Below are 15852 nucleotides of genomic sequence, written 5' to 3'. Positions count from 1 at the left end.
TTCCTCCCTATCCCCCTGCCTGCCTCCCCATTCTGCACCTTTTCTCCCTCTCTATCCTCCACGCCTTTCTCTCCCACATCCCCCTTTCTCCCTCCCCATCACTCCCCTTCCCTTTCCCTCCCCTCCCTCCTCCCCGGTCCCTTCCCCCCACCGGCTGCAGGGGGCGCTGCGGGGCCGCCCCGGCTGCGCTCGGCGGGGCGGGCGGTGCCTCCGCCGCTCCCTCCGTCCGTCCATCCATCCATCCTTCCCGCCTCCCTCCAGCCCTCCTCCCTCCATCCCTCCCCACTCCCCCCCGCCGCCCGCCCGCCCGGCCGGGGCTCCGCTGGCTCCGCTCCGCTCCGGCGGCAGCGGCACAGACGGCACGGCGGCTCCGAGCCATGAGCGCTCCGCGGCGGGCGGGCAGCGCGCTCCGCGCCCGGCAGCCGGGCGCTTCCTTCCCGCGGGACGGGACCGCTCGGGGACTAAAAACTCTGTGGATACAATGAAGTGGCTCTGGGACTCTTGGTTTAGCAGGAAAAATTAAATAAACCAATGTAAGTTTTTCTCTCTCTCTCTCTTTTTTTTTTTTTGGTTTGGTTTTGTTGTTTGCTTGTTAATAAAATAATAATAAAAGGGAAAAAAAGAAAGAAAGAAAGAAAGAAAGGGAAAAGACGCCTGGTTCCGAGCGTGTCGCGGAGGAGGAATTGGTAGTGCCGGGATTTTCCCTTCCCCAAACTTTCCCTCGAGGCGAGAGGAGAACCGCGACCGTCCCGTCCGAGCAGGGCGGCAGAGAGGGACCGGGGGCTGGAGCAGAGCGAAGTTGGCGTAGCAAAGGTTGTGTTGGGCTGTAAAAGCAGAGCATATATATACTTGTATATATATATATGTTGCTGTTTAGAGGTAATTCTGGCAGAGAATCGGTCTGGTTTCCATCTCGCTTCTGCACCCAGAAGTGCCGGGAAGAACAAACAGCAGAGAAAATAATCTGCAAATTGTTTGTTTAATGTTATGTGGTGTCAGATGTGTTGGAGTGGAAATTTAGTGGCGGGTTGTGAAGGGAAGAAAAGAACTAGAATAGGTATTTCTGCGGTGGCAGGGAAAATGTATCGTTCTTCTGTATCGTGAGAATATTACTGGTATTACTTGTAAGAACTGACATATTTTAAGTATATATCTTAATGGCACCACACACCCCAAAGCTCTTTATGGAACACCTCTGCTTAAAATATTTGGAGTTTTTACCAGCACAAACTAAAAGCTGGACTTGGCTTATGTAAATAAATGAAAACTGGGGAGAGCTGTGCTGCACTCCAGCAAGGTGATCATGATTTTATAGAGGCAACCCTGAGGGAAACAATGAATACTGAGGGAACTGTGAGAGAGAACGAAAGCTAAATTAAAGCAAAACTTATGCAACCGAAGTGTGTCTGTAATGGGAATAAATCAGACCTTTTTATTTTTTTTTTTTTTTTGAGATTTGGGTGAGGAGGTGGAGATGAGCCTCTGGAAAGCGGAGAAACACGCAAGCCAGGCACACCTACAGCAACAGGTCTTGTTTGCCTGGGAAGGATGAGCTGAGCTTTGTGAGTGCTTGAGCCAAGCTTAGCCAGTCACAACTGGGGCAGTGGCTGATCCTGCAGACGGGCATTGGATCCGGGGCTGGTGGCCCCAATTTCTCCCAGTGCTGGGCTGGCGAGCAGCTCTTCCCAAAACACAGGGCGGATGGTGGAATAAACGCAGTGATTCAAAGAGGATTTGTCAATACTAAAAATAAACAGGCCCGCAGATGTGTCCTAGAGGGTCATGTACAGGCTCAACATTTTCGGGGCCAATGAGCTGATTTCGGCGATTTTCCGTCTGTGTGTCCTGTCCAAGGTGCTGAAGTTCATTTTGCTGCAATTTCCCAGGATTTCGGGGTTTGGCAGAAGTGGTCTTGGAGGCTTCCTCTCGTCTGAGGTTGGCGAAGGGGTTCCCCCCCGGGTGGTATGAAGAAAAAGCAGGGATGTGTTTTCAGACACGTATATTTGATCCCTCCTTTTGGCGTGGGAAAGCAGGCCAGGTGGAGACGCAGATGGATCCGGCAGATCCTATAAGCTTTTGGTGGCAGAGAATTGGAAAGGTCAGAGCTGTGAGGCTGTGAGGCAGTGAGGAGTGAAACCCTCTCATTCTAATGGACCAAGAAAGTGGTGGTTTTGAAAGTGTCAGTTCTGCTGGTTTGAGTGCATTGCCTCAATGAGACATCTGGTTCTGACAAAGTTGAGGGGAGCCCAGTGCAACAACGGGATGGAGATGATGCAAATGGAATTGAAGTGATATTCACTGATTTTAATATTTTTTTTTATTCTGATGTAGCCTTTTCAAAGGGCAAACGGAGTTGGCAGAGAGCTTCAGAAGTAGAGGGTCCTTTAGAAAAGATGAATGTCTTTTGGGGGCAAATGTCTCAACATGTAAGCAATAGAAGCCTGTCCTGCAAGTTGTGATATTTTTAGATTAAAGTGACAAAAGGTCTCAGCCTTGAGTAGTGGAGTTTATGTAACTTTGGTAGAGACAGATCACATTATTGCCAGAAATAATCACAGATTAATATTTTACTTAACTTGTTCATGATTGGAGTTCAATGCTGTCACATGGTTTTTTTCAGATCTTGACACTCATTCTGACTCATTCACAATGCAGCTTTGTACTTCTGTCTGAGACTCCGAGGGTTTTACAAACACGAAGGGTCAGATTCTAAGGCCAGTGTTCTCCCACAGAAGTAGGTTTTGCTGTGAGGAGTCCTGCAGATTTAAAGCATGCCAGAACTCTGTACAGTGTGGTAGAGAACTGATACTGTTTCATGCCCTGAATCATTCGTCAGAGCTCACAAAGGTATTCGGTTGCATCATTGGGTATGTAGCCTAAATACCTTGACCATGAAGGGGGTATGTAGACCACGAGACTTCATGACTCTGAATGACATCTTATGGGTACAGACTTTAAAACTGCAACAGAGTTGAGAGCATTGTATTCCTGACTTGAATGGGAAACTGGCCCTGGTTCTCGCTGTGATGGACTAACACCTGCGGCACCAGCTAACACCTCCCAGGACTTTTACAGGTTACAGGAAAATGTTGAGTGGTTGCTGTGTTCTTGGTTTAAATGTGTTGTCAAAATTATATTTAAAAATTTGCTGTTAGGAAACGATATCCTGAACTGGCATGGGAGATTTATGAAATATAGCTAGTTTTAATTTCTTTAAAATATCCTGTTTATGATATTAAATAGGGATTGGTTTGTCTTCCCATTACCATTTTCTGCTTAGTATCTTGAAAGAATCCTCTGTGTGTGCATGTGAGTAAAGAACATGTTGGGTTGCATATTAAAACATGTTGGTGGTCATTTGGAAAGCCTGGTCATGCTTTTCAAAAGGAGCAGGCTGTCACCTGTTATCACCTTAGATGCCTTGGTTTTTGGAAGCTCAACTTGAAAAACATAGAAGAGACCTTTTGTTTTCAGAGAGTGGGTGCTCAGTTCTTCCTGAAAATTGCTACCTTGTAAGTTGTCTCTGATCATCCTCAAGAATCACTTCTGAAAATTATAGCCCTAATAGTTAAAGAGTGACAACAACTAATTTCTGAGTTCTGTAAAATAAAACTTTGGTAACACAGAAGCAGCATCACTCTTAAATATACACTTGACCTTCCTGCTTTGTGTTCACATGTTGTCTTGAGGTAGGGCCTTAATCAAAGTACACAGCAATTTATATTTGGAATTCTGTATTCACTTCTGACTTTCACCATCTAACTTGTAGGAAAACACATGAAGTCAGTTGGGTATACTTCTATTTGATCATAGTGAATATCTCTTTAACAGTGTCATGTATGACTGCAAGCAGTTCAGATAAACGTGTGTTTATTTATCTTTTAAATAGGATTGTCCTTATGAATATCTACCAAAAGGAAACCCTGGTTGTATTTCTATTGATCTTGGTTTATTATTTAGTCTGCAAACAAAACTGATGGGCCCACTTTGACCTGTCTCTGTCTCTTTGGGTTTCTCTTGCAAAGTGACAGTTTCTAAATCAGGAAGAAAATCAGGTCACATTTCTGGCTCTACAGGATTTATCTCATTGCTCTTCTTTCAAAGTAATTAGAGTTACTAATAATGAGGAAAAGAAAACTTTTCCAGAACTGGAATGTCCCTAACTCCTCTCTCCTTCTGGCAGTTTTTGTGTCACTGAAGAGATCCACGTAGTTCAGAAAGTTTGTTGTGGAGAATCCTTTTGCTCCATCATACACACGGTATCTTCCTTTTAGTTTATCTGCAGGTGATCTGGTCACTCTTACAAATGTACCTTCTCTTCCTCAGGTTAATTATGTTTCCTTATTTATTTCCCAGTCATTCTGGGACGGTGTTACTGGACTAGCTCCGGGCTGTCCAGTTGCAATGAGTGAGATCCCAGATTTCAGGCTGGGAGAAGAAAGAGGGCACATCTGCCGAAGTTATCGCATATCCCAGTCCCTAAGCTGACTCTGGACAGAGTGGTTTTGTTAAATGCATGTAGTACCAGCTGTCATAATCGCCCCTTCTACCCCTCTTTTTCAGGTTTCTTATCAGTCTGACTTCACAAAGCCAAATTCCCAGCAAAGATGGCAAAAGAACGACAAAAATTCCCTCTCTTCTCACACACCCACCTTTGAGGAGGTGTGGCCTGGCCTTCCATGAGGAGGTCACCTTGTGAATCTTTTGTGTGCAAAATTTTCATCAGTGTCAAAAGATTCTTTATCCTTCATGGCAAAAACATGCCTCCCTGCTCTTTGTATTGAACAAAGCCTTTTTTAATCACAGTTCTGCATGACAGGAATGGCTTGGGTTTTATTTTTATCGTAATATTGCAAGAGCTTTTTGAATTAAGAGATCTGACACATCAAATAGTACTGTTGTACCAAAACATGCAGAAAAAATTTAAATTCTCCTAAGCTCCAAGTTTTCTCTTTGCCCTTTTTTATTTGATTTAAAAATCAGAGGTTTTAATTTATATCTTGGAAAAAATAAGTCCGTTCTTTACTAGATTATTTATTTCATCTCTCAGCTTGAATTGAGCTTTCTTGCTTTGCTAAATTTCTGCCAAAGAGGCTTTTTACTGCCATGCTGAGAGCCCTACCAACAGGTTGTAGGTTCTTTTTAAAGCTTGCTGGATTCCTAAGGTGCTAAAACTGCTCTGCATTCAAGTTATCACTTGAAAGATATCTGCAACTTGTGCTTTATTAATTTTAATCCAACTCCAATATTAGTATGGAATACTTAAAAAGTCTTACTGATTTTAATTGCAAGTTTGTAAAAGTTAGGTGACTGAATGCAGACTGTGGGCACAATTATGGTATGTTGGAAGAAATGAGTCTTTCTCAATATTCATGGCATGTGAAGCCTGATTGTGAACACTAAGCCTAAGGTTTTAGGGTTTTGAAGGGGTCTTGGGAGGTGTGAGTTGTGGTTGAGGTTCTTTGCCTGCTGACTTTAAGGCTTAAGAGAAAATTTTTAATCTACTCTCAGCTAACAGGTCTTAAAAAAAAATTGCCCATCAACAAGTTTCTCTATAGCTTTGTATCATATAGATCTTTTTTATTAACTTTTTAGGCCAAAATCCGTTCTTAAAGACTGCATTATTTCTAAAGTTATTTTTTCAAGATTCTTTTTCTTTTTCTTATCATAATGAAATGGTCACTTTTCCCCCCAAAATGGTCCATTTTGTTATTGTTTTGGTGGCTGAATATGCCACTGTTCTGTCTGGCTGGCTTACAGCATGTTGGGTCTAACAAGCTTTATGTGCATCAAGGCTTCAGGTTTACAGAACCTTGGTCCTGGGAAATCAAAACAGGACAGCACAGAGGGATCACTTCTAGTTATTTCCAGTGAGCAAAAATTCCCCCCTGTAGGAGCCAGCTTGGATTTTATGCCCCACTGCCAGCCCTTTTTGGTCCTCTGAGGAGCATCTTTGCTGCCGGGCTGTGCGAGGTCAGACACTGCCCCTGGGAAATCCCAAAAAACATGAACTTTAAAAAGAAGTGATGATAAATAAAGAAAGCTCCCTCACCACGGTGTACAGCTCCTAAAGAGCAGAAACTCTGTCATGAAGTTTTTGTTTTTTCCCTGTGATGGAGCCACCAAGAGTGGGCAGAGGTTTAGGGAGAGCGATGTTAGTGGGAGGCTCTCAGGGACAGGAGGGAGCACCTTTAAAGTGTTACAGCCTGACCTGTAGACAGGCACTTGGTGTTTTCTGAGGCCTGACACATTAGTGGCCGTTACATAATGCACAATTATAAAATCACACTAAAGCCTCTTTAAAATACCTGCCTGATTATAACAGGGTAATTACGCCGCGTTTAATAGAGATGAGTGCTGCGGGGAAGGGACCCCCCCTGCACCAAAACTTGCTCCCCTGCCTGCCACATCAGACGCAGCCAGGGGTGCCGTTCTCCTGGCCCGTGGGAGCCCCAAGCCCCCCAAAGCCCCCCACGGCGGTGTGCCGGCTCTCGTGTTACAGGGGTTGTCCTTTCCTTCCGGACGAGGGTTTCTGGCTGTCGCTGCTCCCCATATTAGTACAGCCAGTGCGACGCCGTGACGCGGCCGCCCTCTCTCCCTCCCCGGGGCCCAGCACATCGTCTCCGCTGCCTCCCCAGCCTTATTCCCAGCCTCTGGCATCGAGTTATGCGCAGCTCCCATGCTGCTGGGGGGGCCAAAGGCATTGCCGGCCGTGTCCGCAGCAAGAGGGTCTGGAAAGCACTGGAAGTATGTTAAGAATTTTTTTTTTATTTTTTTTTTCCCTCCTCTATCTCTTTTCAACAGTGTTTCACGTCGAGAGGTCTAATCTCCCTCGATGCGTGCGTGTGGTTCTCATTCATGTGAGAGCAGGGGCTGCCCCGGCGTGTGTTGTGTGTCCCTTGGGAAATAACCCCTTTGGAGTTGCAGTGCGTGGCAAAGTTCCCCCCCGGTTTGCTGAGATCCTCGTAGCTCTTTCCTTCCCTGTGCCCGTCAAACAGAGGGATGAATCCTCCTCTCGGCTCTGCCGGTGTAAATCCAGATCGATTTGTTTGACTTCAGCAGAGCTAATCCAGATTTACACAGCCCTTTCCCTGAGGACTTCCCCCGTTTTTCGCTCTAGGTGACCGTTAGTGGGCCAATGTCAAAATACATCTGATCTAGTCAGATTCCCTGTCTCCAATCATTAATTATTCTCTGGCAAAAGTTTCTGAGGAAGAGCGGTTGTATTTGAAAACAATATACAAATTCTGTTGCTAATTTTAGAAAGTAAGGGAGATTTTTTTCCCCTCCTGTTGAAACTAAATATAATTTGAAAGATAATGTGCAAAGACTTAAATATAGCACTCAATTATACATTGCATATGAATGGTTTCTCTTGGTTTTAACATGTTTAGTTTGTTTTTCCATCTTTCTCAGCAGACAGCTGTTAGATAAAGAGAGAAAAGTAAATAGTTGTTATGAAACCATACGTCATAACTAAAGGGAACAAAAAAAAGGAATCATCATATGAATATGGAAAGATAAAGACAAAATAAATCCTGTCTGTGCTTTTCCCCTTTGCCTCATCCTTTCATGACACTTCTGTAGTAGTACTTTAGCTAAAGAAGTACTTTAGTGTTTCTAGAACAAACTTCCTGTAGGTCCATCGTGCTCATGTTCCTGCTGGATTCAGGCAGTTTTGAATTGAGGCTCCAAATCCTTCATGGGAAGGTAAACCTGGGGTAGAAACTTCCCTAGGAAAATCTCTGCGTTTTTGGGTTTCTTTGCCCTTAGTGGAAGTTTTGCTTGAGTTACACTGAGTTTGCTTTTCTATGAAGTTGCTAAACTTGACGACCCCCAAAAGTTTTGTTACGTCCATACAGTGTCTGAACAAGCACCTGCAAGGTGTACAGATGTCCTTCAGGCTGCACAGGATGGCTTGAACTTGCTTTCTCCGGTAGTTGTGAAACACAGCAATGCTCCTCACATGCTGTGACACCCAGGAAAAATTGTTCTTTTTGTTAAAAGTTTCTCGAGGTTTTCCCTGTTTTGTGAAACCTGAGCAGTGCAGGGCTGGTGGGTTCTTGCTCTGTGTGTTGTGTGTTCAACAGTCAGGTCCCGGTGCAGATCTCTGCTTTTTAGCTGCTTCTTAGGGCAGGCCAGAAAGAACCTAGAAATGCCACACTGGGAAACACATTGCCTTCTTTTATAGAGATATGCAGAATGGCATAAAAGACCCTCAGAATAAAAATAATAATTTTTAAAAAACCCCAAAATTATTATTGTAGACTCCTGGGAACAGGGAAAGTGGCTGCATATGAGCTTATGATCTGAAAACATTGAAATATTCTGGGCTGTGGTTTTCTTTTATTAATTATCCTAAGTGATGTTCAGAACCTGAAACCAAGGCTTTTAGACACATCTCTGGTGCCTAATTCTGCTCGCTGTCTCATAACAGGGTGAATCAGGAGGCTGTTTATTGAAGTCAGTGATGCAGTGTCGATGTAGAAGCGACATAAGGGAGATGGAGGATTTGTTTACGAGCATAAAAGTCCCCTGGACAGTTTAACACTAACAGAGAAAATCACTGAATAGCTGCAAAGCACAGAGCTTAAATGTATCTGAAATAAGTTTTCTGGAGCATTTCCAGAACTATTTTAAGGGCCTGATCCAGAGCCTGGTGAAGCCAAAGGTAAAGCTCCTTTTGACTTCTTCAGAGCTGACATTACTCTTTGAAACATCATTCTCTCTCTGAAATTTTCTAAAACTGTCTTTTAGATGGTTTTTAATTAACCATTATGCCAGATGTAATGTCTTTTTTATCCCTCCAGTGCTTGGATTTGTTAAATATAAGAAAGAAATAATAGTGCAATTCCTTTTTTTGCACAGGAAATTCTGATTTCCTATGTGTTTAGTCATTAGTTGCACAAGCCACAAAAACTCATCTTCTGTAGCTCTGTTTCTCTGTTGGTTTACCTTGGTGCCTCTCTTATCCTCCAGCTTTTGAACCCACCGGACAATTTGATTCAGAGGTTCAGGACTAGAAGATATTTGGGGTTTGCAAGTGCTGTTAAAAGATGTTCCTGGATTGACAATAGACAGACTCAATGAGTGTAAGAAAGTGTAATGTAAGAAAGTGGCCATGGGGTGCCCCAGCCACATACTACACAGCTATGGATCCACCAGAACTCCGTAGGGGAGCACATTACTTCAGTAATGTGCGTTGACAGAATTTTTAATGATATTCCATATTATATTGCATTTTATGTTTAATGTCCCATTTCCAGGCCAGTCATTGCTTCACCTACATCAACCATGTCCATGAAACCAGGTAATGCCAAGTGTGGGCTGTAATTGTATAGTTTTAAAGGGGACTTGGAAACAAAGCCCTGGGATCTCAGCACCTTTAGGAATAATCTGAAAAGGTTCCATCATACGGATTTAATGCTGGATCCAAACCTGCTAAAGATCCCAGTTGGCTTCAGAAGGTTGTGGATAGGTCTGCATGTGCCATATGCTGAGGAGTGGGTGTCAGGAGTCAGGGACAAAGGGTGCCTTGAGCCATGAGAGAGCTTGAGGTCCTGTTGAAAGACTGGAGGAGGTGAAAGTGGGATGATGTCCCAGAGGGCTGTGGCCCTCCTGCTCTAATCCTGCCCCATGCACTGTTATATCTGAGGCTCCTTGTGTGCAAGGGGAGTGTTTGACTGTATCGGCGCTGCTGCCCGATATATACAACTTATGTTCATCAGATATGAATATATCTGATATAATAACCATTTTTATGCACATAGAGATAAAATATCTGTTTTATTTATATATGTATATATATAAAAAATATATATAAAACCAAATCAGGAAAGAAGCAAATGGAAAATGCCATTTCCAGCTCCACCAGCTGTGTACTCCCCATTTTGCTGGGAACTGGCATATCTGTGGTGTCAGATGGCATATGTGTGCCCAGCTACAAGGTGCCGTAAACCAGGACGAGAGGCAGCAGGGATCACACCGGGGATACCCCTGACCTGCGTGCGTCCATGCAACGAGGCTGTGGCTGTTTCTCTCCCAGCCCTCGGCCCGACCATCGCTGCGAGTGGTGCGAGGAAGGGAAAATGGAGGGTGTCCCTGACCCCGGTAATCTCCAGCTGCCACCGAGCCTCCCGGGAGGCACCCGCGGCCAGCGCAGATTAACACAGCCCACAGCAGGGACTGGCCTGCAGCCAGCATGGCCCCGGGATCAAAGGAGCGTGGAGGTGGCTGAGAGCCACCTTCGGGCTCCTCCTCCTCGCCTCGCTCTGCCACAGCTTTTGCCTCCCCCTATAGATCCAACACACCCTCCGCCGTCATTGCAGATCAAAATGCTTTTTCCCCCCCCCATATCTTGCATAGGGTGTTTATGTCCAGGTGTGCTTTCAGAGCCAATAATTGGCACAGAGTCACCTTTCTTAAGGATCTTGCCAGGCGAGCGACGTGCACACGTGCTGGCTGCCTTTTTTCTTGATGAGCAGAAACAGGGTCTTCTGGCCCCAAAAGATAAACCATGACGGCGCGAAGCTGGGAACCATCATGAGGTTGTCACAGGCAGATCCAGTGCAGAGGCATGTAGTGAGCTGTGCCCAGTTCTCTACAGTGTCCTTGCTTCCTCTAAGGGGAAAGGATCAGGAGGGAGCGACATGCAGCATTACCTTTGAGTTTAAAAGGTCACAAGGCCCCAGGGAAAACACAGACATTGGCATACGCAGCACTGGAAACGGTGTATTTTATTGGCAAGCCAGTGCCTTGGTTTGGTTTGCAGGGGGTGGTCTAGACAAGAAGCTTTATTTCTGCTAGAGAGGTTATTTTTGATGGCTGTTTATTTACCAGGATCAGGAGGACGGTGTTTTAAAACACGTTTTGGAAGGACTGTCAGTGTTGTCCCTATGAATTCCAGCAGCCCTTGTGCCCCAAAATGCAGAGGCTGTTTCCTCCTGCATGGGTGAGCCCTTTCAGGGAGTTTCCTCATCCCACGCACTCCCTTTGGGCACCTTCATTTTCAGCTTCTCAGCTCTGGGCAGTTTTGTAAAGCAGGGAGTGCTGCTGACCAGTGGCAGGGCCATACAACTGCCAACCACCCCACCAGCCCTTGGGTCAATGGGTTTGTTTTCCAAGGTGAGGCTGGTGCCAGCTGCACTGTTTTTATGGTGTGATGGTCCCTGGGGGTAGCCAAGGAGTAACTCTGCCTTAACTTCTGTGCATCTGTTGTCTTATGCTTTCCCAATATTAACCCAAAGTCCTGCCCAGACAGGAAACAACCCAAGCAACAACCTGGAGGAATGCCCTTGCAAGGGCATTTTCTCCTCTCACTTCAGTGGACCAGAGTCCACCTTGAATGCAGAGCAACATCACTTCATGCTCATTTTAAATTGCAGGACCATGTGGCCCAGAGCAGGACTCAAAAAGCAGCATCTCACATATTTAGGTCTATGGGATGTCAAATATGTTGAATATTTTCTTCCCAATGCCAGTTTGAAAGCTAATTTTATAGTCACAGCTAGCTTTGCATATGTTTGAATCATTCCCCGCTATATGATTTTTTCCAGGAGGTTCCTATAACATTAATGAATGTGAAAGTTGTGATTAGCATGGGAGATCATTGCTTATAGCAACTACACAATGTATTAGGCCACCCATCAGTCTTGCTGTAAGAGCACTCTGCAGAATTCAATAAGCAGCGTTATTTGCACAGTTGCCTTCAGGAGCTTGAGAAACTTCGCAAAACGTCTTATAATCTAGGCAAAAGCTTTGCTACAAAGCAAGTTCACTTCATTGATTGCATTTCTTCACTTTGGTAACTGAATGGCAGGCTAAAAATAAATTTAAAAAAAAAAGCAGAATTGAGATCAATCTCTAATTGATTTTGACTTGTCATATCCAGTTAAAAGCAGAACCAATGCTTTCTGAAATGTTACTGATGTTTGGGGGCTTTGTAAAACTGAATATGAAAGGAAGCATCAATAGCAGAGTATAAGATGTCTTAATTTGGGCTTCATACAGAGTTTTAGGCACTTAAATGTCAGACTAAAGTTCAAGTGTTCATCAAAGTTCTACGAGGATCTTCAGTGTTAATGAAATTCCTAGTAAAACTGTCCTGTGAGGCTTTGCTGCCTATAAATGCTGGTTCCTTGAACCAAAAATTGCACAGTCTGTTGAAGCAAAGGCCTTCACAGGATAAAGGGATGTCCGGAGAGAGTTTCTGAGAAGGGAACAATGAGGGAGCTGCTGGAGGAGCTTCCACAAGAGCCAAGCTCAGCTGCTTTTCCTCAGCAGTGGGTTGGCTGGGACACCATCCTGGAGGACAGGGATGGTTTGTGTGGCTCTGCTCTGTCCCCACACCTCCGGTGGGGCCAGGGGCTTGAATTGCGTCTCCTGTGCTAAAGGGCCTGGAAATCACTCTTTCCCAGTAGCAGGAGGGCAGGCAGGGACCCCTGTGCTATGCTCAGCATTACTCTGACAGCACCCCACCCCGATTCTCCCCCTCCAAAAACACCTCCTGGCTCTCTCTGCTGAGGCTGCTGTTTTTCTGGATGTTTTTCCCTGGACCGCCAGCCTTGTGCCTTTGGCGGGGGGATGGAGAGAGGGGAGAGCCAAAACAGAGAACAGCCTATTTTTAGGCTGACTATCTCCCACTCCCTGGAAGGCTGGGTGCCAATTAGGTGGTGTCGTGGGGTGACGCTCGCCTGTCTGTAACGCAGCCCTTCAACAGCCGAGCTGTGGCAGGCACTGGAGCAGAAAGAGAGCAGAGATTTGAGCCATCTTTGTGCAGCAAGGGACCCTGAACCTGTCTAGATTTGCAGTAATGTTTATTTTTTGCTGTTGCATCTGTTTATCTTTGTCTGGATGGCTTTCTCCTCCCTCCCATCACATTTTATAACAGAGCTCCACACACACTGTGAAGTGCGTACTTGAAGCCCAATTTTTGGCTTGTGCCTCTCTGTTCATTTTGTAGTGGGACCAAAAAAAAAAAGGCTAGGCAATTTAGGTCCAACCTCATAATTTAGATATTATAAAACTGTAGAGTAAAACTGTGATCATGTACTCTGTCTCCAGAATAGCAGAGGGCTCCTCATAATTTGTATTGTTTCAGCTACAGCATATACTGTCAAGAAAAAAGGAATTGACATGGATGGATTTTCCACCCTTTAGTTTTTGGTAAACCATGGTTAAATAATTTTCTTTAAATGGTGCACGTTACACCTAATTTATATTTCTTTTGTTCTAGTTCCTGGCCACTGGATTTCTTCTATATCGGTCTTGACAGACTGCAGAGTACTCAGTAATATGGAGAGGAATAGCAATGTTTTAGCTGTGTTTGTCCAAGGGTGCTGGTACAGTGATTAATTCATCCCTTTCCATTTTCTTTGGTATGATAGAGCTCTCTGAAGCATTTACTATGAGCCTGTTTTCCAGCCCATAGTTGTCCTTATTGATACTTCCCTAAACCTTTCTAATTTATCAGCATAACCCTTGTGTTTTGGACATGGGAACTGAAATGCTCTACAAGGGTAATGTTCCCATCAATTTCTATCACTGTCCCCTGAGCCCTGATTAACCAAGCCCTGCATCAGCTATTCTGTTCTTTTGCCCAGAAAGGAGAGAAGCCCAGAGTCACTCAGATCTTCTGCTTATCTGTATAAAATACTGCCACAACCGTTTTCTTGTGGTGCTTTACCACTGTGTCCCAGTACCTAGAAAAGCAACACTGATATTCAGAGTACACCTTGGCCAAGTCTGTAGTAACTCTTGGGTTCAATTACCATGACTTGTTGATATAGAAAGTCTAGCTAAAGTCTATCGCTCTTAAATATGAAATGTCATTCTCAGCATATTATTGCTCCATTGCATGGATTTTTTTTCCTAGTACAGAACAGAAATAGGTATTGAACATTTCTGCTCTTTTCTGTGCTGTTGTGCCTGACGGTACTTAGAGGATACATTTTGTTCCTCGTGTGTTTGAAAAGTTCCTTCTTGCCCTTAGAAAGGCCAGCAAATTCTCTAGCTGCAGTTTTCTCACTGATTCTTTCCTCTCTATCACAGGCACCTGAGTAATGTGTTCTTCTTGACTTCTTTTAATTTTTTTTTATTTTATTTTTTTTAATCATTTTGCACTCTGAAGTGCGTGCAGCATTTCTTTGCCCCATACAAGACATTCTGGTTGTCATAGGATAGGAGGTAGGAAAATTTTTGAGCCATTCAGTGCCCAGGGAGAGTGACTGTACAGGCTCTGCACTACATGGCCAACATGGGATTTGAAGGACAATGAAGCAGGTATTTGGAGAGAGCTGGGAAACTAGGAAAAGGGAAAAGTCCCCAACATCTCATTAAGGGTAACACCTTTCTTCTGCAGATAGCCTCAGTAAAACAGATCTGCTTCATATCACCAGACCTTGATGCACCTCTTTTATTAAAGGACAGCCATTAATACATAAAAGTCTGATATGTGTTCTCACCTCATGTCACATGATGGCAACTGCAAATATAATTTTTTTCCCCATGGAATGTGGTTGTGATATCATGCCACCTTCTTTTCTGTTTCTTCTAACAGCCCATACATAACTGGGACTTAGGAAAATGCTACCAGAGTCAAAACCAGTCATCATCCTACAGCCAGTGTCCTTCTGCAGCTAAGCAGTAAATTGCTGCTCTCTGACTTGATTCTTAGCTGGAGATTCCAACAAAACACCATCATCAAGACAGTCAGTGTCCTCAGCACACTCTTGCTGGGCTGAAGCATTCAGGGCTTTGGGATAAATCCTCTGCTCTGTGGGAAAGCCCAGGCTGGGAGGTGAGCTATAGCCCTGGGTCAATGAGCTGAACACCAAGGTTTATGAGGAGGAGGGATAACTTCCCAAACCACAACTGAAACCCTGCAAAGCAGTGAGATTTTCTTTCACTTACTGAAAGTATCAGAATTCAGTCTTTCAATCCCGCTGTTGCTGGGGTCCCTGAGCAAGAGACACAAGGCCTCCTGGCTTTGACTGAACATGAACTCTGGGGTGATGCATATTTATTTATTAATATTTTCTATTTCATGCTGCTGATTGTCCCAGATGCAGAGGAGGAAAATGACTTTCAAATGAGAAGATTTTTCATAAGCCTAGAGCATAGCTGTACTTGGAATGCAAGCTTTAATCAGTTATTTGCTGGAAAAATGTGTAACAAAAGTGCAATCTCTGCTGGGTTCTCTTTCATCCTGGTATCAGTTGCTGGGTGGTATCCCTTGGATGAAACATGGATTCTGTGTAAAAAAATTAGGCTCTTTGTAAGCACCTTGTTGCAGGGACCATCTACCTTACTTGTATGCCATGAGAATAATGATAAATATTAATAATAATAACAATAAATGTGGCTTGGTGGGAAAGCTGTGCTTCACTGGCTTCATTGGGGAAGTACAGTATTTTTAGGTTGGAGATTTTCTAAATCTCACTCTTGTGTCCAAGTGTCTGCTTCTTCAGTTCAGCAGCAGTCAGGTTCCCCTACTCTTGGACAAAGGAGTGCCCTTAACCCCAATGAGGCATTGCTTCTTTCAGCTGCTCAAATCCTCTTGCCCCATGCACCTTGCAGATAGTCACACTCCAAGCATGAAGGAGCTCTGCTGAAGAGCAGCAGTATCTCTCTGTGGCTGATTGGATGAGTTGTTGAGGGTCTATACCGTTGAGGGTCTATACCATCCCTCACCATCCCACTGTGCCCAGGGGCAGCCCATGCCCCAAGAGCTTTTCCTCTGAACCTAAAAAAAAAAAATCCCAGGCTCTCATGTAAGTGGTTGCAGTAAAGAGCTACTGGAGGAGGCTATTTTTTTTTCCAGGGCACAGCCAGAGAGGCTACTTAGCATAGTTT

At 44.4% G+C, this 15852-nt stretch overlaps 1 protein-coding gene across 6 annotated transcripts in view; it reads left to right on the top strand.

Moving 5' to 3' along the window:
• The first annotated feature begins 397 nt into the window (after positions 1-397).
• SCN5A (sodium voltage-gated channel alpha subunit 5) overlaps positions 398-15852 on the top strand; it is a 215789-nt gene continuing 200334 nt past the window's right edge. For 5 of the 6 annotated variants that reach the window (XM_027686815.1, XM_027686814.1, XM_027686813.1 and 2 more), the window contains exon 1: positions 398-533. The gene's annotated coding sequence lies outside the window, so the exon portion shown is untranslated. Of the gene's footprint in view, positions 534-6598; positions 6748-15852 lie in introns of those variants that run through there. The other variant, XM_027686811.1, reaches the window with a different exon arrangement.

The sequence above is a fragment of the Neopelma chrysocephalum genome, unplaced genomic scaffold (genome assembly GCF_003984885.1).
Source record: "Neopelma chrysocephalum unplaced genomic scaffold, ASM398488v2 Primary Assembly neopelma1_72, whole genome shotgun sequence".
NCBI classification, from domain to species: domain Eukaryota; kingdom Metazoa; phylum Chordata; class Aves; order Passeriformes; family Pipridae; genus Neopelma; species Neopelma chrysocephalum.
Note: the sequence above shows the minus strand (reverse complement) of the source record. Positions and strands in the feature narration are given on the sequence as shown.